Source organism: Pongo abelii, chromosome 18 (assembly GCF_028885655.2).
Source record: "Pongo abelii isolate AG06213 chromosome 18, NHGRI_mPonAbe1-v2.0_pri, whole genome shotgun sequence".
Lineage (NCBI taxonomy): Eukaryota > Metazoa > Chordata > Mammalia > Primates > Hominidae > Pongo > Pongo abelii.
In genome coordinates this window covers 8032438-8055686 of record NC_072003.2, presented here as the reverse complement: position 1 = coordinate 8055686, position 23249 = coordinate 8032438, and the positions used below count along the sequence as shown (strand labels likewise).

Sequence of the window (23249 nt, the reverse complement as noted above, 5' to 3'; positions counted from 1 at the left end):
AAATTCAACAAGACACAACCAAAGGAAAAAATTAGTGGAGACCAATTTGTAGAGAGAAATTCTATGTGGGAATTAGTGCAGAGGAAGGAGCATTGGGAACTCGAAGTGTGCTTTAATTTTCCTCATGAAAAAGAAGAGCTGAAATTGTGGAAGAAGCACCAGGAAAGAGCTTCATTCACTGAATCTTCGACCGCAGGTTTTGAAATATAATTCCCAAGATGACTTTGCTTTTACAAATAAATTTAATTCCAATTTAGGTGAAATTTTTCAGAGAGATAATTATATCCAACACCATTTATGAAATTTGGATTGAGGATACTGAGTTAGCGGAGAGTCAGCAATGCATTTCTGGAAATTGATCTGAATAAAGCAGGTGAACATTCTCATCTGAACCCCAGAGCATAGACACTTTCCTAGCTGTAGCTCCCTGAGTGTTGAGTTTTGCAATCAATTTCTACTCAAAAGAAAAATGCTGTCATAATATGAAGTGAAATGATATGTCTTTGCACTGTTCACAATACTTAGGTAAAATCAGGGGTGTCTTTATTTTTTTATGCTGAAGCGTGGTATGTATATTGCATAAACTACTCAGCAAGAGTTGGATACCAGAAGATAACCCAGTAAAAAGCATCCAAGTCAACACTCAGCTCCCCAAGGAGTGATTCTCTTCTCCTTCAGTAATTAAGCATTCAAACCAGTAAACAGCTTGGTTGGAATGATTTTATGACAAATGACCGAGAGCATATCAACCATAAAACTCAGCTCGGCAAAAATCCCTCAAGCCCAGGAAACTCAATCAATGTAGAGCAGGCAACAGCCTCAGCTGTGGCAGCATTCGCTCACTCTGAATCACATAAATCCAAGGAGGCCAGAGCTGCTCCGCTAACTCTGACACAAGACACAAGAGAGGAGGAGGGCACCAGGCTTTGCATGGGGAGACAGAAAAGGAAGGCAGGCAAGAAGTACGTTTCTTTTTCTCCCTTTTGCTCTGTTGCTGGTTCTACTTACAGGAGCTGATGAAGAGACGAAATTGCACAGTTTCTATTAAGACAGATGTAACAAATATTCAAATAGAAGAAGAAAACAGGCAGAGAGACATGGTATAGGAGATGAAAGGGGGACACTGGGTTACAGCAAGATGATCTGGCTGCAACTATGGTCCCAAAAGCATCCCTGAATAAAAGAACAGATATTAATGCAGGCACACAATTTTTATCTCATTCTATGAGTTAACTATATGACTATTCACTTTTGTACCACATTTTTCCAATATTGCAGTATGCAAATTTCAAAACAGCAAAGGTGAAAGAATTTTACAGCAAACATCCATATATCTACCACCTGTATTCTACTACTGGCATTTTACTATACTTGCTTTATCCCAGCTATTTCCATCTGTCCATCTCTCTCTCCAACCATCAACCCATCTTATTTTTGGTGCATTTCAAAGTGAATTTCAGACATCATTAAAATACCCCCTACAACTTTCAGTATACATGATGTTTACTCAAGTTCAATATTTGTATTTTTTATGCCATTACTTCCTAATAATACTATATGACCACCATGAAACACTTACAATAAATTTTGAAATTTGCACATTTGTATATTTTCCCTTCTGCATAGCAACCAAGTAAAATTATTACATATTCACACTGTATAAACATATTGCCAATAGGAAGATAAAAATTCTCTGGGAGAACAGAGAAACTGAAATATGTGAGCAGAGAGGCTGACAGAGGACAGAGAACATAGAACCCTGCTAAAAAAAAAAAAAAAAAAGTAGGAGTAGAAATAAAGTTTGACAATTTAATTACCAGCAGGAAAGGGTGGAAGTCAAGAAGCCATAAGGGAAAGGGGGATAGGGAAGTCTGAAATCAAGATAGGTGCACATGTTGCATGAAACCGATACGCAGAAAGGTGTGTGTTAGAATTATTACCAGAGCAGGGGAATGGAAGAACATTATGGCAAGATGCCATAATAAAAACCTTAAAGAAGTTTACAAAGTTCAGTGAAGAGTATCACTCTACTCTTTAGGAATGCGCTAACTCGCTTTCAAAGATGAACAAACATGGAAAGAACACAGCTTCCAGCACATAGCAAGGTCCAGCAACGGAGAATGTCATATTCAATCTCTAAATTCTACAACTACTTGAAACATGGAGCCATCACTTCCTTGTGGCCAATTTCTTGCTTCATTCTCTCTACTTTTCTCATATGGACACAGCATATTAATTAGACTGAGATCAATGTATTTCATCTGATAATGTCAAAGTTATTGGAGGTCTGGAGCACATCCAAATTGCATTTCAATCTATCACTTCGATGTTATAAATGACAAATCAGTATTTTTAATACTTTTCTATCTTAATATTGTCTGATGGAACAAAGCCAGCACATCCTACAAGAAATATGCAGATTACTAAGGCTATACTTTCAACCTAATGGAATGCAAAACACTCATTTTTATGATACATGAAGGCAGTGGGTCACCGGAGTAGATGGACGCCCAGCAGGAGTTAGAGAAATTAACACCTTTCTGAAGTTGAAAGCAGTGGTAACTTGTTACTGAGTCACCTATTCCAACTGGGATCCTATTAAAGTGCTTGATTTGAGGGCAAGGACATAAAATCTCAATTAAAAATATTGTTTGTTAAAGCCTGGACTCATGCTGGCACCTGTGGAAAATTCATATAAACCAGCAGCGCATCTCCATCTAAAATTCAATTATGTAAGTCCAAGATTGTAGCTGGTCAGAGACAGCTTTGTTATGAAAATAATAGCAAGTGGGTTGCAATAATCACCCATTCTTCTTAAGACCACAGGGGCAGTAAACAACCACAGGTTCAATGCCTGGAATTGCCGCTTCTGGCTCTATCCACTTATATATTGTAAGCAGCAAGCTGATGATAACCAACGGACTCAAGAAATAAATCAATATTACTGGCTTCCTTTTACATTTCATGCAGTCTAAGACAAGTAAAGTTCAAAACTCCCAAATCAGATGTGCGGAGGAAGTACTGTGTGTTCTACCTTTGCCGTTCTTTATCCAACTAGTGACTCCAAAATCATTTCACCTACAAGTGAGGCAAAGAGTTGCTATACATGGACTTAGACATAGGAAGTCAGGATGTTCAGTCATCAGGGTACAAATGCCCCAAGAATACAGACCACCCTCCTTTAGGGAACTTCGCAGCTAGTTCCTCTTTATCTACTAGCATGTATTCTAAGTACATTTTCAGTCCATTCATTTTTGTGGTAGAGGCCACTGTTATTTCTCTCCTGCACCACTGCCAACTTCCTCCTTAGCCACCTACTCCCCATCCATTCTAGAGTCAATAAAAACAATCTCCTGATAATATACATCAGAGCTCAATACTCTCGTCCTTAAAACTCTTCATTGTTTCCCATTGTATTTCGAATAAAAGGTAAAGTAACTGAAAAGGTCACACAGGACCTGGCCTTTATCTGCTATTCAAACTTATGTCCTACCTCTCCACTGACTTCTCTGCTAAGCTTGGCCACCCTGGTCTCCTTTTAGTTCTTTCCCACATCATGGCCTCTGAACATGCTGTTTCTGTTTCTAGTGATCCTTCTTCTTTTTGGCCAGTTGGCATCTTCATATCACTTAGACCTCTGCTTAAATGGGTTCTTCTCCAACAGCCCTTCCCTGGCCCACTGATCTAAAGAAAACACTACTGTATCTTCTACCATCACTCACTATTTCAGCTTCCTGATTTCACCTTCACACACATCCCCTTTGGCATTTATTGTTATAATTATTTATGTTTTTCTCGCTTCTACCACTGAAGTAATAATTAGTTCACAAAGGCAAGGTTCTGTCTCATACACTGCCCTATCCCCTTAACATTAGCAATAAATGACAAATAATGAATGAATGTATGAATGAATGAATGAATGAACAACCGTGTCCCAGCATAATTGCAGGTGTTTTTAACTTGGGTCTCAATGTTTCCTTCAAAATATCTCTTATGGTGATGAACAAGGCATGCCTTTACATACCATACTCCGGTCACCAGTTTATTTTAACATTCTTCCATCTCTGATAAACTGCTGGTAACAGCGTATCAAGAAACATATGTCAAGAAATATTAAATTTGAATTTTAAAACGGGTGTTTTGGTAGACTGAAAACATAATTTACTCCTGAGCCACCCTGGTTTCAGCTTCTGCTGCTATTTTAAGCCCAGTTGCAATTAAGTGCCTAAATACCATAATAAGGCATCTATCACCAAGCTCCTCTCTATGACCCATTATTAAAACTAAGAAGTGCTGTGAGGCTATGAGAATGATTCAATACAAATGACTTAACAGCTATTGATGAATTTACCTTTAACAAATGCCCTCCAGTACAGCCCATGATTCAATAGGTTTTGCTATTTCTTTTTCCTTCTCCTGCATCCCATTTTGTTCTCTCCAGCACGCCACTCAATGCAAATACAACAGCCGCAGTTCTGACAGTAACAGAAAGATCATAACACTATACACCTCGACTGAAATCTTAATGTTAGCCCCTGGTTGATAGCTACATCAATTTCAAAGATGTCTTTCCAACCCAAGACTGCTAGAGAGAAAAATTCATAAAACTCTGAGGGCACCATCTTTTCATTTGTGTGCCTACTAAGTCTGAACACCCTGACACAGTCAGCTTGGCCCTAATTATATTCTGAAGATGTAGAGATGGAGAAGTCTTTCAGAAATATGTTTCCTGCTGACTGTTATTCCAAGGGAAACAGAAAGCAAGATGAAATAAAAACATTTTACATCGCATTCTTCAGTGATTTTAATCATAAGGCTGCTCTGTTGACACTGAAAAACTTTCCAAGTCGCTGGTATTCTTAAGCAAGAATCTGTGCACTGCAATTCTTTTGGCTTATTATTCACTGAGGTCACTAAGATTTGCTACGCTTGATGTACTGATTAGGAGAGACACTCCAGGAGATGAAGAATGTATATGAGGTCAATAAACGGTACAATGAATGAAAAGAGAAGGAGCTTTGAAATCGGCATGGCTTCCTGCTGGATATGTACTTAAAGGCGGGTTAGTTCAAATCCCCAGAACCTCAGTATCCTTATCTGGAAAGTGGGGAAAACATAAGTCCTACCTCCCAGGACGGTTATGAGTATAAAGTGCCTGAGTGACCATAACAGCAAGAACCACGGTCCATCACATGCCTCCTTAGGGGAAGGATGGTGGCACTCATGTGCCGAGCACTTACTTTGAACCAGGCGCTGTATGGAATGCGTCCTGTGTGCATCTGCTCTCTCATTTAATTGGGTTGATGCCATTACTGACTTTCTGTACCAATGAGGAACCCAGGCTCAGATGGGACAGACAACTTGCCAAAACACGATCCTGCCTGGAATGCATAGCAGAGCAGGATCCAAACTCAGATCTGCCTGAGACCACAACTTTTTCTCTCGAATGCCATCTGGCCTTCCTAGTAGTTGCTCAGTGAATGTTGGTTTCCAATACTTTTCATTCAACTGTGGATAGAAATATCAGTCATTTTATGAATACCCAGATTGGCTCCTCCTGTCATTTATTCCCATGATTTTTAATTCTTCCCTTTCAAAAGCATTTTTATTTTATCAATTATGAGAGAGCTTTCTAGAAAAAACCAGAAAGGTTGCTAGACAAATTCTAAAAGAACTGTAACACTAATTTTATGGAGTCTATGTTCTTCCTTAGACAAAGACCTTATCACTCTTGCTCATTGCTGAAATTCTAGCATCTAGAAACTATTCAGTAAAATCTTATAGAATGAAAGGTAAAGATAATTAGTCATAACCTCTGAGAATTCATCATACATCTAAGCCAAGTTCAAATTCTATATACTCCAAATAACTTCTGTTCATACATGCATAACAAGTTCAAATTCTATATACTCCAAATAATTCGGTGTTTTGTTTGAGACAGGATCTTGCCTTGTTGCTCAAGCTGGAGTGCAGTGGTGTAATTATAACTCACAACAGCCTCGAACTTCTGGGCTCAAGTGATCCTCCCACGTCAGCCTCCCAAGCTGGGACTACAAATGCATGCCATCATGGCCAGCTAATTTTTTATCTTTATTTTTTGGAGAGATGGGATCTTGTTAGGTTGCCCAGGCTGGTCTTGAACTCCTGGGCTTATGCAATCCTCCTGCCTTGGCCTTCCAAAGTGTTGGGATTACAGGTGTGAGCCACAGTGCCCACCCTAAATAATTAGTGCTCATACACACATACATATGTATATAGTTATATGTGTATGTGTATGTATATATGTGTGTGTATGTATTTGTGTGTGTGTGTGTGTGTGTGTAGAGAGAGAGAGAGAAGGAGAAAAGAAGGCTGGGTCTGTATACTTCTGGTATTTATGCACAGCATGGTACTAAACTCATAACTATACCCAATTAAATATGCATTTATTGCCTAATTGAGATGCTAGTAAATCATGCCATAAATAACACTGGGAAAAAAATGATCCTACCAGATAATAATTACAGATACAAGTTCAGTTAACACAAAAAAGTATCAGTAAAATGGTTCAATAAATAACGGTGTCACTACTGGTGAACAATCCTTCAAATCACACAACCTAAGTCTTGTATAATAGGTGCATTTCAAAAGAGAAAGGATTTAGAAAACAGGCCAGTCCTCATGATGCTGAAGTTGATAGCGTATTGTGCTTTCCACCAGTTTTACAATGGTGAAGCCATAAGGTATAGATTGCCTATGAAAGTTTTATGTCAGAAAAATGACTCTGGATGGCGGGTAGGGACTGAGGATAAGTCACAATTCAGACATCTATGAGCATGTAGATTCACAACTCCCAGGAATCTCTTTGCACAAGTTGCTGTCCATGAAGTGGATGGTGCCCAGAAGACATATTTTTGCTTGTGCAAAAAAGGCAGCAATCAAAAGGACATAGTAGGGGTGGTGTGCGATAGCAACTTTTTCTTTTTATACAAGAGACAATATCTGAGATGTTTAAAGAGAAGAGCCATAGAAGATACTAAAAATACTATTTTTAACAGAGATTATGTGAATACTGCCCCAACAGGCTTCTTACATATCCCAGGTGACAGCAAGTAAACCAGAAAGATATATATATATATATATATATACATTTTTTTTTTTCTTTTTGAGACTGAGTCTCGCTCTGTTGCCCAGTCTGGAGGGCAATGGAGCAATCTTGGCTCACTACAACCTCCACCTCCTAGGTTCAAGCAATTCTCCTGCCTCAGCTTCTTGAGTAGCTGGGATTATAGGCACACGCCACCAGGCCAGGATAATTTTTATATTTTTAGTAGAGATGGGGTTTCACCATGTTGGTCAGGCTGGTCTCGAACTCCTGACCTTGTGATCTGACCATCTCAGTCTCCCAAAGTCTTGGGATTATAGGCGTGAGCCACTGCGCCTGGCCAACCAGTAAGATAATTTAAGGATCTCCCATTTGGCATGGTATAGGGACCTGCTATGGTACCATGAGGCGTTCTGCAGAGGTCTGCTAGGACTTTGGTAGGCTAACACCTCAGTAATCTGTGGTGAAGGGATATCTGCACAGTAGTATAGCTCCACAGGAGAGATGAGATTTTAGTTTGAGCCCAAGTGAGACACTTGCTGGAGTCTCCCAAAATACTGAGAAGACTGCTAGGAGATGGAGTTTCTATGAACTGGACATCAGCATTTGAGTTGTTATGCTTAATAAAATCTCACATTCCTATAACAGACTTGGGATCACTAGCAACTTTTGGCTTATAAATATATAAATATTGATTATATGTATCAATATTTCACTTTTCTACCCTATGTAAACTTTCAATTAATTAATAATAGTTAAGGATTAATAAGACAATAACACTTTTTTTTTTTTTTCCCTGACAGTTGTGTCTCACTCGTCACCCAGGCTGAAGTGCAGTGGCACAATCACAGGTCATTGCAGCCTCAACTTCCCAGGTTCAGGTTCAGGTTCAGCCTCCCAAGTAGCTGGGGACTGCTACTTCAGCCTCCCAAGTAGCTGGGGACTGCAGACATGTGCCATCATGTCCGGCAATTTTTTGTATTTTTTGTTGAGATGAGGCTTTGCCATGTTGCATAGACTGGTCTTGAACACCTGGGCTCAAGTGATCCAACTGTCTCATCTTCCCATAGTGCTGAGATTACAGGTGTGAGCCACCATGCCCACCGCACCACTTTCTTGATTATTGTAGCTTTCCACTAAGTCTGGAAATCACACAGTATTCATCTTCCCAATTTTTTTTTCAAAGATATTTTGGCCATTCAAGTTCATTTCCATTTCTATATGAATTTTAGAATATGTTTGGCAGTTTTTATTGAAAAAAAGGCCTACTGGGGTTTGATTGGCATTGTGTTGAATCTATAGATCAATTAGGGGAGACTAAGATAAATCTCTCAACCTACACACGATATTGGCCTGTATCCTCACATATTTAAGTCTCTTTCAACTCCTCTCAGCTATTTTGTAGTTTTAAGAGTATGGGACTGGCATATCTTCCATCAGATTTGTTCCTCTAAGTATTTCACTATTTAAAATGCTATTGCAAATGATGTTTTTAAGCTTTAATTTCCAATTTTTGTAATATATAAAAATATAATTGAATTATATATATTGATATTGCATCCCGCAACTTGATAAATTCATTTCTAAGTTCCAGTGGCTTTCTTTTGTAGAGAGCATAAAATTTTATGCACAGGTGATCACGCCGCCTATGAATAAAGACAGTTTTTTCTTCTCTAAATAGATGCATTTTACCTCCTTTTCTTGCTCATTGTCACTGGCTAAAATAATGCGAAAGGGAAGTGGTGAAAGCATAAATCCTTGCTTTGTTCCCAATCTTGGGGGCAACACCAGTATTTCCTCATTAAGCGTGATATTAGCTACACATTTTCCACAGATGCCTTTTATCATATTGACCAATTTATCTTCTATTCTTGCTGAGCTTTTTAAAAAACTAGAATCCATTTTGGATTTTGTCAAATGCCTTTTCTGCATCTATTAAAATAATAGTGTTGGTTCACATTTTGTTGTTAATATGGTGTATTTCATAAATTGATTTTCAAATGTTAAGGCATCTTTGCAATCCTAAAACAAAATCTGCTTGTTCTTGATATAGTATCCTTTTCATGTATCAACAGATTTCATTTGCTTGTTGTTTTAGCATTTTCAGATAGGTATTCATGAGGAAGACTAGTCTGTGGTTTCGGGGGTTTTTTCTTGTGAATTTTTTCCTGGTTTTGGTATTACAGTAATCGTTGCCTCATAGAATGGATTGGGAAATATAACTTCCTTTTCCATTTTCTGAAAGAAATGTTTTGTAAAGTTTATTAGCAAAGTCATCTGGGCTTGGAATTTTCTTAGTGGGAAGATTTTTAACTCCAGATTTAATTTATTTGATATATATCAAGAAATTCAGATGATCTATTTCTTCTTTAGTGAGCCTTCTTAGATCTCTTTCAAGGAATTTACCCATTTCACCCTTAAATCTTAATATCATGAAATAAGGTTGTTCATAATATTATCTTATTTTTCTTTTAATACCTATAGAATCTGTAGTGATGTCTCCTCTTTCTATACTGATATTGGTAATTTGTATCTTCTCCTTAACTTTACTAAGCCTGGCTAAAGGTGTATTGATTTTATTAATTTTCTCAAAACACCAGCTTTTGGTTTCAAAGATTTCCTCCATTTTTGGCCTACTACCTGTTTTACTGATTTCAACTCTGATCTTTATTTCCTATCTTTTACTTAATTTAATTCACCTTCTTTTTCTATTTTTCTAAGGCAGAAGATAAAGGAAGTGATTTAAGACCATTTTTCACTATCCTAATATGGGTATTTAATGCTATGAATTTCTCTTCAAGCATTGTTTAATAACACTACACAAAATCTGATATGTCTTATGTATATTTTTGTTCAGGTCACTGTTTATTTTGATTTCCATTTAGATTTTCTCTTCGATCCACAGGTTATTTATTAAAGTGTGGCTTATTTTCCAAGTGTGTGGAGATTTTCATTTTATATTTCTGTCATTTATTTCTAGTTTGATTCCACTGTGGTTGGAGAAATAACTTCAATTCTCTTAAATTTATTGATTAAAAAAAATAGTCCAGTCCAGAATAGCTCTTTTCTTGGTAATGTTTCCTTATGTACTTGAAAATAATATGTATCCTGCTATTTTAGGATAGAGGGTTCTATAGTCACTAATCAAGACAAGTTAGTTAATACTACTATTCAAATCTATATATTTAATAATTTTCTAGCTATTTATTCTGTCAGTTATTGACAGACTAGCACTGAAATCTTTGGCTATTTCTCCTTGCAATTCCATCAGTTTTTGTTTCATGTATTTTAAAGTTGAGGTGCATAAATATTTAATGTCTTCTTGATTAAGTCACCTTTTCCATTATGAAATTACCTTCTTTATCCCTGATGTATTTTTCTGTAGAATCTATTTGTATGATATCAGTATAGTTACTTCAGTATTCTTTAGATTAGTGATAGCATTCTGTATCTTTATGACTTTTTAAAGGAAAAAAATACACTTTATTTAAACATGCAAACACACCACTTGCTTTATATATTGAAAAGATAACATTCACAAAATTAAATCACAAATGAAAAACTGGGAAATCATTTACTGCATATATCATAGATGAATGGTTAATATCCTTAATTAATATACATGAAAATGTGTTACAAATAATCAGAAATAAATGAACTTGATTTTTTAAATAGTCGAAACACATGAAAAAAAAATGAACATTTATTTATTTATTTATTTTTCTTCTTTCTTTACTTTCGAGACAGGGTGTTGCTTTGCCCTGAGTGCAGTGGAGTGCAGGCTGGAGTGTAGTGGTGTGATCACAGCCCAGCGCAACCTCAGCCTCCCAGGCTCAAGTGATCCTCACACCTCAGCCTCCCAAGTAGCTGGGACTACAGACATGCACCACCATGCTCAGTTAAATTTTTAAATTTTTTGTAGAGATGGGGTCTTGTCATATTGCCCAGGTTGGTCTCAAACTCCTGGGCTCAAGAGATCCTCCTGCCTTGGCCTCCCAAACTGCTGAGATTACATGTGTGCACTACCATTCATCCTTATTAACATATTTGTGTCTTTATATTTAAAGTGTGTTTCTTATAACACAGCCTGTAATTTGATCTTATTTTTATTAACTCTGACAATCTCTGCCTTTGAACTGAGTATATTTAGAATATTAATATTTAATGTGATTGATAGAATTAGATTTAAACCTATAATCTATTGGTTTTTTATTTGTCCCAACTTTCCCTTTTCCTCTTTTTTCTGTCTTCTTTCAGAATAATTGAAAATTTTTATTATCCTATTTCCTTTGCTGGCTTATTAGCTATAACTCTGCATTTCATCTTTTTAGTGGGAACTTTAGGGTTTACATTAACACTATAAAAGGGAAATCTTTATAACTTTTTATTTTGAAAATATTACAAACTCACAGACAGTTGTAAAGATAGTACAGAGAGGTCTCGTTTCCCTATCCTGCTAGTGACGTTGGTAACCCATTTGTTACATCTTATGAAACTATAATATCATATTGTACTGTATGAGATTGACATTGATAAAGTGTGTTTGTATAATTTTATGCCCTTTTATTACATGTATAGATTTCTGTAACCACCCCCACAATCCAATACAGAACTAATTCACCACAGATTCCTCCTTCATGCTGTACCTTTATAGTTCTACCCATCTTTTTTTCTCCCACCATACTGGCAACAACAACCATATCTTTATACTTCTGTCATGGTGAAAGTGTTATATAAATGACATTGTATAGTCTATAACTTTTCGAGATTGTTTTAATTTTCATTCAACATTATGCCCTTGAGATTCATCCCAGGTGTTGTGTATATCGATAGTTCATTCAGTTTTTATTGCTGAATAGTAAGTAGTTCACAGTACGGATATCTCACAGTTTCTTTAACCATTCACCTACTGTAGATATTTTGGTTGTTTCCAGTTTTTGACTCATAAATAAAACTGCTGACAATAATTGTGTATAGGTTTCTGGGGTTTTTCATGGACATTAACTTTCATTTCTGTGGAATAAATGTCCAGAAATGTGATTGTTGACTCATTGGTAAATATCTATTTATTTTAAGAAACTACAAACTATTTGCCAGAAGAGTTGTGTCATTTTACATTCCCATCATCAATATATGAAAGACACACTTTCTATGCATCCTTGTAAACATTTGATATTGTTTCTATTTTAAATTTTATCTGTTCTAACATGTGTATAATGATATCTTATTATATTCTTAATCTGCATTTCCCTAATAGCTAGTAATGCCGAATTCTTTCCATGTTCTTCATTGCCTCCATATATCCTCTTTGGTAAAATATTTCTTCAAGTCACTTTAAAAAGATTTTCTAAATGTATCGGTTTTCACTCTTTGACATTTTAAAATTGACAATAATTGTATCTATTTATCACGTACAACATGATGTTTTGAAAAATGTATACCCTGTAGAATGTCTAACTCAAGTTAATTAACATATGCAGAACCACACACAGTTATAATTTTTGTGGTGAAAACATTCAAAATCTACTCTGTTAATGATTTTCAAGAATATAGTACAGAATTATTAACTACAATCTATCACTATGTTGTACAATTGATCTATTGAACTTATTCCTCCTATCTAACTAAAACTTTGTATCCTTTGACAAACATTTCTCTAACCCTTTACCCTTCCAGTTTCTGGTAACCACCATTTTACTTCTTTATAAATTTATAGATATTCTTTATTAGACATGAAATTTGCAAATATTTTCTTCCACATTATAGCTTTTCTTTCCAATATCTTGACAGGATTGTTCAGAGGCCACATCTTTAATTTTTTTTTTTTTTTTTTTTTTGACACAGTCTCGTTCTGTCGCCCAGGCTGGAGTGCAGTGGCATGATCTCTGCTCACTGCAACCTCCACCTCCCCAATTCAAGTGATTCTCCTGCCTCAGCCTCCCAAGTAGCTGGGATTACAGGTGCACACCACCATGCTTGGCTAACTTTTGTATTTTTAGCAAAGACAGGGTTTCGCCATGTTGGCCAGGCTGGTCTCGAACTCCTAACCTCAGGTGATCTACCTGCCTCAGCCTCCCAAAGTGCTGGTATTACAGGCATGAGCCACCACGCCCAGCCAAATTTTGATGAAGTCTTATTTATCATTTTTTCCTTTTATAGACCCTTGGTGGCATGTCACCAAGCTCTAAGTTTGAAAGATTTTTTTCCTATAGGATTGCCTGAAAGTTTTATAGTTTTATGTTTTCAATTTAACCTATGATCAATTGTGAGCTAATTTTTATGAGATGTGAAGTTTAGGTCAAGATTTATTATTTATTATTATTTTGCCTATGAATAGCCAATTGTTCCAGCACCATTGTTGTAAAGACTGTCCTTCCTCCATTAAATTGCTTTTGCATTATTGGCAAAAATCAGTTGGTCATTGTTGTCTGGGGCTATTTCAGTGTTTTCTCTTCCCTTCCATTGATTTAGGAGTCTACATCTAAGCAAATACCACATAGTGATGATGACTGCAGTTACATAATGTCTCGAAACTAGGTAGACTGATTTGTCCCACCTGATTCTTATTTTTCAAAGCTGTGTTAACTATTCTAGTTTCTTTGCTTTTCTATTCAAATTTTGAGATAATCTTGTCTATATTTATTTTTTAAAACTCTGCTATTTTGAAATGATTGCATTACATCTGTGTATCAATTTGAGCAGAAATGGCATCTTTACAAAGTGGAGTCTTTCAATCCATGAACACACTATGCTTTTCCATCTATTTACATCTTGGCCTTTTTCATCAGCATTTCATAATTTTCAGCATACAAGTCCTGCCAGATGCACACCTAACTATTTCCCTTTTTTCTGGGTGATTAAAATGGTAGTGTATTTTAAGTTGTTTTTATGTGTTTACTGTAAGAAATTTAGAAATTATTTTTTGCAATGTGATTTCATATCCTGTGACTTTGGTGAGCTAACTTGTTAGTCCACAAAATGTGTGTGGGTTTTAAATTTTTGGTGTTTTCTATATAACCATGCAATCCACAAATAAGGATAGCTTTATTTCTTTATTTTAATTTGTATGCCTTTTATTTATATTTCTTGTCTCATTGCACTGTTTAGAAATTCCTTACTATGTTGAATAGCAGTAGTGTCTTGTTCCTATATTTAAGGGGAAATCATTCATTTGTACCATTATACACAATATTAGATGTAGGTTTTTTGCCCTTGGCCTTTATCGAGTTAAGAAAACTGTTATCTAATTTTTTCTGAGAGTTCTGGTTGTGTATCAATTTTGTCAAATTTTTTCCTGCATCAACTAATGTGAGCATGTGATTTTTCTTCTTTAACCTATCAGTACAGTGAATAACATCAATTGATTTTCAAATACTGAATTAGTATTGCATTACTGGACTATTCCTCATTAGGTTGGGGTGAACAAGTCTTTTTATATATTGTTAGATTCTATTTGAAAATGTTTTAAATAGTGTTAATTCTATATTTATCAAAGATATTGATTTGTAGTTTTCTTGTTTCTTTTGCTACTTCTTTGTCCAGTTTTGTGACCAGAGTGTAATGGCTTCATAAAATAAAGTGGAATGTGTACCACCACATTTTATTTTTAAGACAGAGTCTTGCTCTGTCACCCAGGCTGGAGTGAAGTGACACAATCTTGGCTTACTGCAACCTCCGCCTCCCGGGTTCAAGCAATTCTCCTGCCTCAGCCTCCTGAGGAGCCGAGACTACAGGCACCTGCCACCACGCCCAGCTAATTTTTGTATTTTTACTAGAGATGGGGTTTCACCATGTTGGCCAAGCTGGTCTCGAACTCCTGACCTCACGTGATCCACCCACCTCGGCCTCCCAAAGTGCTGGGATTACAGGCATGAGCCACCACACCTGGCCCACCTTCTATTTTCTAAAAGATATTTTGAAGAATTGGTGTTAAATGTTTTAAAAATATGGGTAGAATTCTCCAGTGAAACCATTTAGACCTGGGGATTCCCTTGGGGTTGGGGAGGGGGGGTGTTAAATTATGAATTCAATTTCCTTAATAGTTATAGGGTCATTCAAATTATCTATTGCATATTGGGTGAATTGTAGTTTGTGCTTTTCAAGGGAATTGGTTTAAGCTGTCAAATGTGTAAGTGCAGAGCTGTTCAGAATAGTCTCTTATTATCCTTTTAATGTCTGCAGGGTCTATAGTAATATTCTCAGCTTCTTTCCTGATATTGGTAATTATTCCCTTCTTTTTTTTTTCTATCATCCCTACCAGAAGTTTGCCATTTTCTTCTATATTTTTAAAGAACTAGCATTTCTCTATTGTTTTTCTGTTTTCAGTTTCATTGACTTTTGCTCCAATTTTTATTATTTCCTCTCTGCTGCTTGCTTTAGGTTTATTTAGCTCTTCTTTCCCTATTTTTGTTTGAAGTGGGAGCTTACATTATTGATTTTAGAATTGTCATTTTTAAATTGAAAGCATTTAGGGCTATACATTTCCCTCTAATGACTGCTTTAGCTGTGTCACATACATTTTGATACATTGTATGTTTATTTTCATTAAGTTCAATGTCATTTTTAAAATGTATTATGAGACTTCATTTTCAACTCATGGATTACTGAGAAGTTTACTGTTTAGCTTCCAAGTGGTTAGAATTTTTTCCTGTTCTCTTTATGTATTCATTTCTAGTTTGATTCTACTGTTGTCAGAGAGCACACCCCAAGATTTCACTGTCTTTACATTTGCTGATGTCTATTTTATGGCCTAGGACATGGTCTCTCAAGGTATATGCTCTATGGTCTGCTTAAAAGAATGTGTATTCTGCTCTTTTGGAGTAAAGGGTTCTGTAATTGTCGATGACATCTTGTTGGTTGATGGTGGTGAGTTCTTCTCTATCCTTCCTTATGTCCTATACCGTCATTCTATAAATTGTTGAGAGATGGATGTTTAGGTTTACAATTATAATTGTGGGTTCATATATCTGTTTTTTTACATTCTATGTGTTTTTGCTTCACAGATTTTACAGCTCTTTTATTCGATAATACACATTCAGAATTCTTATAAATACTCTCCTGGGTTCTTACTCTCCTCTCTGATGCTCTATCATCAGAATGACAGGTGCCTTGCTACCCGGACACTCGGTTCCACTTCCTCAATACAGGGAGTACTCCAGGCTTCACCTGAGTTCCCCTCCTCTCCTTATGGAAACTCTTAAGGCAGTAAGCTGGGGCAATCAAAGGACTCACCTCCTTTGCTCCTGTCAAGGAGTGCTGTCCAGTACTATTTGATGTACAGTGTTATGCAAACCATTGTTCCATGTGTTTTGATCATCATACACTCATTTAAGATGAGAGGTTAAATCTGGTCCCTATTACACATCTTGACCAGAGGAAAATGCCTGCCTTTTTTTTTTTTTTTTTTTTTAAGAATTACTGGAGAAAAAAAAAAAGACAAGTCCTTTGTGTTTTTGTTTTCTGTTGTAGACACACATTATTATTCCCAGTGGCAATAGTTAGAATTTATTTAGCACTTTTCTCTGGGTCAAGCATCGTCTTAGGGAATTTTTACTCATTATCTTATTTAACAAATTTTTAAATGTAACTTAGGCTTCATGGCTTCTCCCATCTCTAAAATATTATAGTACATTTTGTTTAGGAAAAGTCTGCAATGTCCTAAATAAAAGGAGTTAATTAAATGAAATATAAACAATCTTGATATAAGACACCTTTCCTCTTATTAATAAATGGACTATTATTTAAATCCCATATATCATTTGTGTACCTAGACATTCATCCAACCTAAGGCTCTGGGACATTTTGAGGAAAAAGCCTAGCCTGTATTGAACCTGATTAACACTCTTCACTCTTCCCAACTGTATTTATTTGCTAAGCCCTCACATCAAATGAGCCTTAGGCGAGAAAACACATCCTAGAAGCAGAGCCCAGATTTAAAACTGATGTTGAGCAGCAATGACTTCCAGAAAGTTCATAGGCACCACGTAGTAGCTGTTCTGGCCGTCTGAACTGGACAAGGAGTAACATATCTGTTCTTTTTAACTTTCAAATATTTGAATTCTATTTTAATACTGTGATGCACACTTACATGCAGGCCCAATATTTCTTCTAGTCTTTACCTGATAATTTAAACAACAGATAAACCTGATGCATTTTTATACTTCTAAACAAGAAATCTATAAATAACATATAATGGTAGGGATCATCACAAGTGAACTTTCGTCAGAAGAAATACGGGGAGATGCAAAAATATCATAACCCTTGATTCAAATTACACTGCATTACTTTTTGCTTGACCTATAGCCAAATACCCATCATTCTTGCCAATATTCTTTATAGCTTTGCCTCTGTTGTTTCCTCTATTGTAAACCCAATGAAGGCAGGGACTGTCTTACTCAGTACTGATTTTCCACTGCCCACTGAAGTATCTGACACATGGTAGATGTTCACTGAATACTGCTTAAATGAGGCTCCTCTTTTCAGACAGTTCCCATGTCAGGGATAAGTGGTGAATACAGGGCACACAGGCTGTCGCTTCCCAATGCTACGTTCACAGCAGACATCACCAATCCATCACGGCACTCCTCCCTGCTAAGTCTATACCTGGGCTCCAAATCAATTGCTTCAGACTCTAGGTATCCCACTTTCCAGGGCATCCACATCTGGAATTCACATGTATGAATACAGCATTCCATACATAGTCAGAAACACCACCTGCTACAAATCACAACCTCTCCTTCTAAACTGGTTTTCCCAGTGTGGAGATTCATTAAAGAACTAAAAGTAGAACTACCATTTGATCCAGCAATCCCACTACTGGGTATCTACCCAGATGAAAAGATGTCATTATTTGAAAAAGATACTTGCACATGCACGTTTATAGTGGCACAATTCACAATTGCAAAATCGTGGAACCAACCCAAATGCCCATCACTCAATGAGTGGATAAAGAAACTGAGGTATGTATATATATGCTGCAATACTACTTAGCCATAAAAAGGAATGAATTAACAGCATTTGCAATGACCTGGATGAGATTAGAGACTATTACTCTAAGTGACGTAACTCACGAATAGAAAACCAAACATGATACGTTCTCACAGATATGTGGGAGCTAAGCTATGAGAATGCAAAGGCATAAGAATGATACAATGGACTTTGGGGACTTGGGGGGAAGAGTAGAGGGGTGAGGGATATAAGACAATATGATGCAGTGATGGGTGCACCAAAATCTCACAAATCACCACTAAAGAACTTACTCATGTATCCAAATACTAACTGTACCCCAATAACTTATGGAAAAATAAAATTTAAAAAATTAATAAAATAAAATAAACTGGTTTTCCATGGTAACAACATGGACATAAATTGTATTTATGTCTCCTTGCATGGCTAAAATAATTTGAAGCAGAAGTTGTGTAATATTGGATAGATCAGAAAATATTTGGGTAACCATGCTGAAATTCCTAAATCTCTTTCAAAAAAACGAGTTAATTCACCTGAGCAGCCCAACTAGGAAAGTAAACATAATTATTCCAAAAAGGCAAAAAAATGACAACAAAAACTACCTCATTCTTCAACCATCTGCTTATTTCCAGAGGTCTCAGGAGGAGGGCCTGTGAATTATGTAACCAATGCTCCAGCTCAAGGATTCATTTCCTCATGTCTGTGTTCTCCACAGGGAGAGAGGAACCACAGATCACCGCCCATGCCACTTGGGAACTATCATGGTAGACTCCTGCATTGGGGCTTCTCATAACCAAATTCAGCTTCTAGGGGAAATGCAACCCCTAGGGATTTGAGAGAGTCTCAGCATCGTTACCCAAACATTTTCTGATCTATCCAATGCTACACAACTTCTGTTTCAAGTTATTTTGGCCATTCAATGGGACATAGGCAAATACAAGTCACATCCATGGGGCGAGAAATAGTTAAAACAGCCAACAGTAGCTGCCACTCAAACGTCTCCAAATAAATAACTGTTGAAATATGTATTCTCTGAAGATTTAGTCTCCGACAGGCACTGCAGAGACTAAGATAGAAAAATATCTATCCATTTACCTATTTTTACAACTTTCCAATTCTTAAAAGGAAAGCCCTGAATAGTAGGTACAAGCTCCCTAGCTGACAGCACTAAGTAACTAGGTTTAGAGTTTAAGTAATTCCACCAATATGATCCCACTGGTGAGTGGCTGAGTTGGGTAGGAGGCAAGTGTACTTAACTCCCAAACCATATGCTTTCTATTAAACCATATGCATCTAGCAATAAGCCACCAGTTTGGTTTTCGTTGTTGATGTTGTTGTTGTTGTTGTTGAGACAGGGTCTCACTCTGCGGCCCAGGCTGGAGTGTATACAGTTGTTTAATCATGGCTTGCTGAAGCCTTGACTTCCCTGGCTCAAGTGATTCCTCCAACTCAGTCTTCCAAGTAGCTGAGAACACAGGCATACACCGTGCTACCACACCAGGCTACTTTAAAAAAATTATAGAAACACAGTCTCACTGTGCTGCCCACGCCAGTCTTAAACTCCTGGGCTCAAGTGAGGAAACACAACCTAATAACACATTCCGATAACATTTACCAGGCATCAGGAACTACTGAAAATGACTCATCTTTTCATTGCTGCACCTGTTTTGCTTTATGCTTCTAGATTTTGTAAAAAATATTTTCCACAAATCTTAAGTACAACTTATATTGTCCTGATTGGATAGGAGTAAAGGGAGGAAGAGAAAGGAGAGAGGAACTGAAGTCTAGTGCTGCTTTCCGACTCTTCCCTCACAAATAAGATAAAATATGTGTAGAATGAGAGGAGAAACTATCACAAAGAAAAGAATGCCTGAGGAATAGAGACCTAGTCCCAGAGAGTTTAGGAGAGTAGTTAAGAGCACAGTCTTAATTACATGGACTGAACTCCTACTTGGGCCACTTGTACTTTGGGAGAATTCAAGTAAGTGGTTTAACTTCCTGGATCCATGTCCTCATCTGTAATGAGGCGATATCATGACCTTTATCATGAGGATTAATTGAGATAATCCACCTAAAGGAAATGGCTACATAATTGTCAGTGTTCAGTAAGTTAGAGCTGTTATGATCAATGATTAGGAATCTTGTGAATTCAAAACTGAGCCCAGAGGATAGTCTTTCTTCCGTCTGAACAAAGCAAATACGTCTATACCAGCCCTCCCGTGCACACTGCTTAACAAAGGGCATTCATAGATATTCAATGGGAGTTGGACAGAGGAGTCAGACATCATACAATTGCAGAGCTGCATGGATGTGGGCTGAAATCAAAAGCACAAAAAAAGTCAAATAAACCTGTTGAACCCTGTGTATTTCTGGCAGATCCCTGTGCAATTCTGGTAATAAGACCGGAATTTCATATCCAGGCAGTGGGGTAGAAGTTCTCTAAAATGACCATGGCAAGAAACATAAGCACGTGTTAAACTGTAATGATGTGCCAGGGACTGAACACTGTGTCCTATAAACTTTGTCTTTATGGCAACCCTTAAAGAGAGACAAAGATGCTATTCAGACTATCTAAGAACTGAAACCCTGTACAGCATAGCACTGACAATCAGAACCAACACTGGCCATACGTTCTGGGTGAACATCAGCTCTGGAGTGAGCTCCTGCTTTCCAGCAGCAAGTCACACAGATGGGAGTAGAACCCAGCTTTGTCAGATTTCAGAGGTCAGAATTTTTTTTTTTTAAGACAGGGTCTCGCTCTTTCACCCAGGCTGGAGTGCAGTGGTGTGGTCTCAGTTCACTGCAGCCTCAACCTTCCAGGCTCATGCGACCTGCCCATCTCAGCCTCCTGAGTAGCTGGGACTACAGGTGCACACCACCACCCCTGGCTACTTCCTGTAAGGAGCTCAGGTTTTTAACTACTGCAGGCTACAACCATTATTTATATTTGCTACATATTAATTATTAAATGGTTCATTACAAAAATACTGACTACCTCGACCTAGTGAATTCTGCTATTGCCCTTATAAAAGCCACCAAAAAACCTTTTTTAATTTAATTTTCAGGAAGGCTGTAGGACTGAGTGGGTTCAGCTGACAGGCACAGGCTTTGCTCTGACACATGGGTGTATAGATGAGTTCAGCATATCTGGATTATGGAAGGATGGAAGAACTACATATATGCCCAAGTCATATTTCTGTTTCTATCATCCCAAGTCATATTTCTGTTTCTATCACACTGAAGGCCAAATTTCAAAAATGGGAGTTTGCCAGGGCTCTGGCACCTGCTAATAAATAAATAGTGAAGAAGCACTTTCTAATGACATATGGGAGAGGAGGGGTTGGCTTTTCTCATTATTCACATTTTGATATTTGCACTTAACAGTGCTTATATTCATATATTTCTGTTTTCAGCATCTTTTTATGTAAGAGGGAGCCCTAGATGTTGACATCTCTTAATAAGTTAATGTTTAAAAAGACTATGTACCTAATCTTTAAAAAATGCCAATAAAGAAATTATAATTCCTTCTGCAAATAAATGTGTAAAAGTAGCTTTTACTTTATTTACAAATTAGTATTTTCATCATTTCTCATGAAATATAACACAAGGATCAACAAACTTTCAGATGCAAATTTGTTGTGAAAAGTTTACATAATGGCTATCTGAGGTAAAACAAAAACATGAACCAAAAAACTCCACCTCATTATTTACTCTTTTAAAATGTAAGTGTGCAGCATGTACAGAGGCACTGGCAGAATGTGCTAGTTCTCCCATGGCATTAATCAGGCTTATGCGCTTTAGGCAACAGAGGATGTCAACATTCTACATAAATGCTAAGCATTCATCTTGCTCTTCTCTCCAATGTCACTGTCCTTACATTAACACAGAGGGTCCCTGCCTTGCAGACCTACTATGTTCACTAATCGTGGTGGAAAGTCTGCCTATTCAGGACGAAAAGCAACTGCCTGCTACACTAAACGTTTTCTAGATTACGATCCTAAGCCCATCCCCCTGGAAGAGATACTCAATGAACCAAGTGACCTCACCATCCTCAATCAACTCCCCAGTGCAGGTGCAGTGCAGGTGCCTGGGCCAGAGAGGTCACCTGCCTTGGGGAAGCTGATTCCCAGCAAGGAATGCTGCATCTGTCAGAGACTCACTCTCTTGTGAGAATCTGAACAGGAGCATAGGGCCGAGATGGTGAATTCTGGAGCTAGAATTTCATTGTGGATTCTTGGCCACATCTAACACCACTGTAATCCAGTTACATGCCAGCTGAGGCTGCAGAGAAGCAGAAACTGTGAGTAAGCAGGGAAAGCCAGGCTTTGGAAAGAAGGAGGGATCAGATGCATAGGGGGAAGAGACCAGAAACTATGCAGAAGAATCAGATGCAAAGGGAAGACCGAAAGAGAAATGAAGGGAAGGTTAAAAGAGGGGTAGATCTCAAGCCCTAGCTTGAGTCCTTCCAATACAGTTCCCAGAATTTACCTAGATCCTTTAAAAAAAAAAATCTTCTCTTTTGATTCAAATTTGGTTTTAGTAGGCTCAGCTAATTTCATACATTACTCCTAGATGTCAGATTTTAACTGGCTGTGCAAGAAAACATAGGAACACCCAGATACTTTGTTTGTTTGGATTCCCCTAGAGGCAGACAATGAGCCAAGGATTTTACAAAAGGTTGCTCATTTTGGAGGGTAGGAAACAGAAACGGGGAAGGGAGAAATGGAGAAATTAGCACAGGGAAGAAAAAAAATCCTTTAATAAAGGATGGACTAAGAAGCCAGATATACAATGGGCCTAGTCTTGTGGGAAAACTTTCAAAACATGTGCCTCAGCATTATCCTACCCATGGCATGAGGGAGCTGGGGTATTTACACTCCAGCTCCCAAGAGCCATTGGTTAAGGGCTGTTCCCTGGAGTATTAATTGCCTCACAGTTCTGGTCTCCTATTGTGCATGGGCAAAGCAACTTCCCATAATCCTGAGAAATACTCTCAAGAACTGAGACACAGATACTTGCAGCTAGAATTCTGCAAGAGCACAAAAAGATGGCAAACCCACAGGATGAAGGACAGAGAGTAGCAGTGTGCTACAAAAGATGAGATGTGAGGTCACTGATCCCCTGTTTCTAAAGTATAGTCATGCCCTAGACATCAACGATCCACAATGATATATGACCAGTATCTGCCTGTGCTTCTGGC

The 23249-nt window shown here is 37.4% G+C and overlaps 1 protein-coding gene and 1 non-coding gene across 31 annotated transcripts in view; both read right to left on the bottom strand.

The window, feature by feature from the left end:
- Nucleotides 1-23249, bottom strand: part of RBFOX1 (RNA binding fox-1 homolog 1) — a 2503848-nt gene that overhangs the window by 967998 nt on the left and 1512601 nt on the right.
- Nucleotides 5624-5685, bottom strand: LOC112129541 (U7 small nuclear RNA). Its single transcript, XR_002911924.1, has one exon. It is a non-coding gene; the product is annotated as a U7 small nuclear RNA (small nuclear RNA).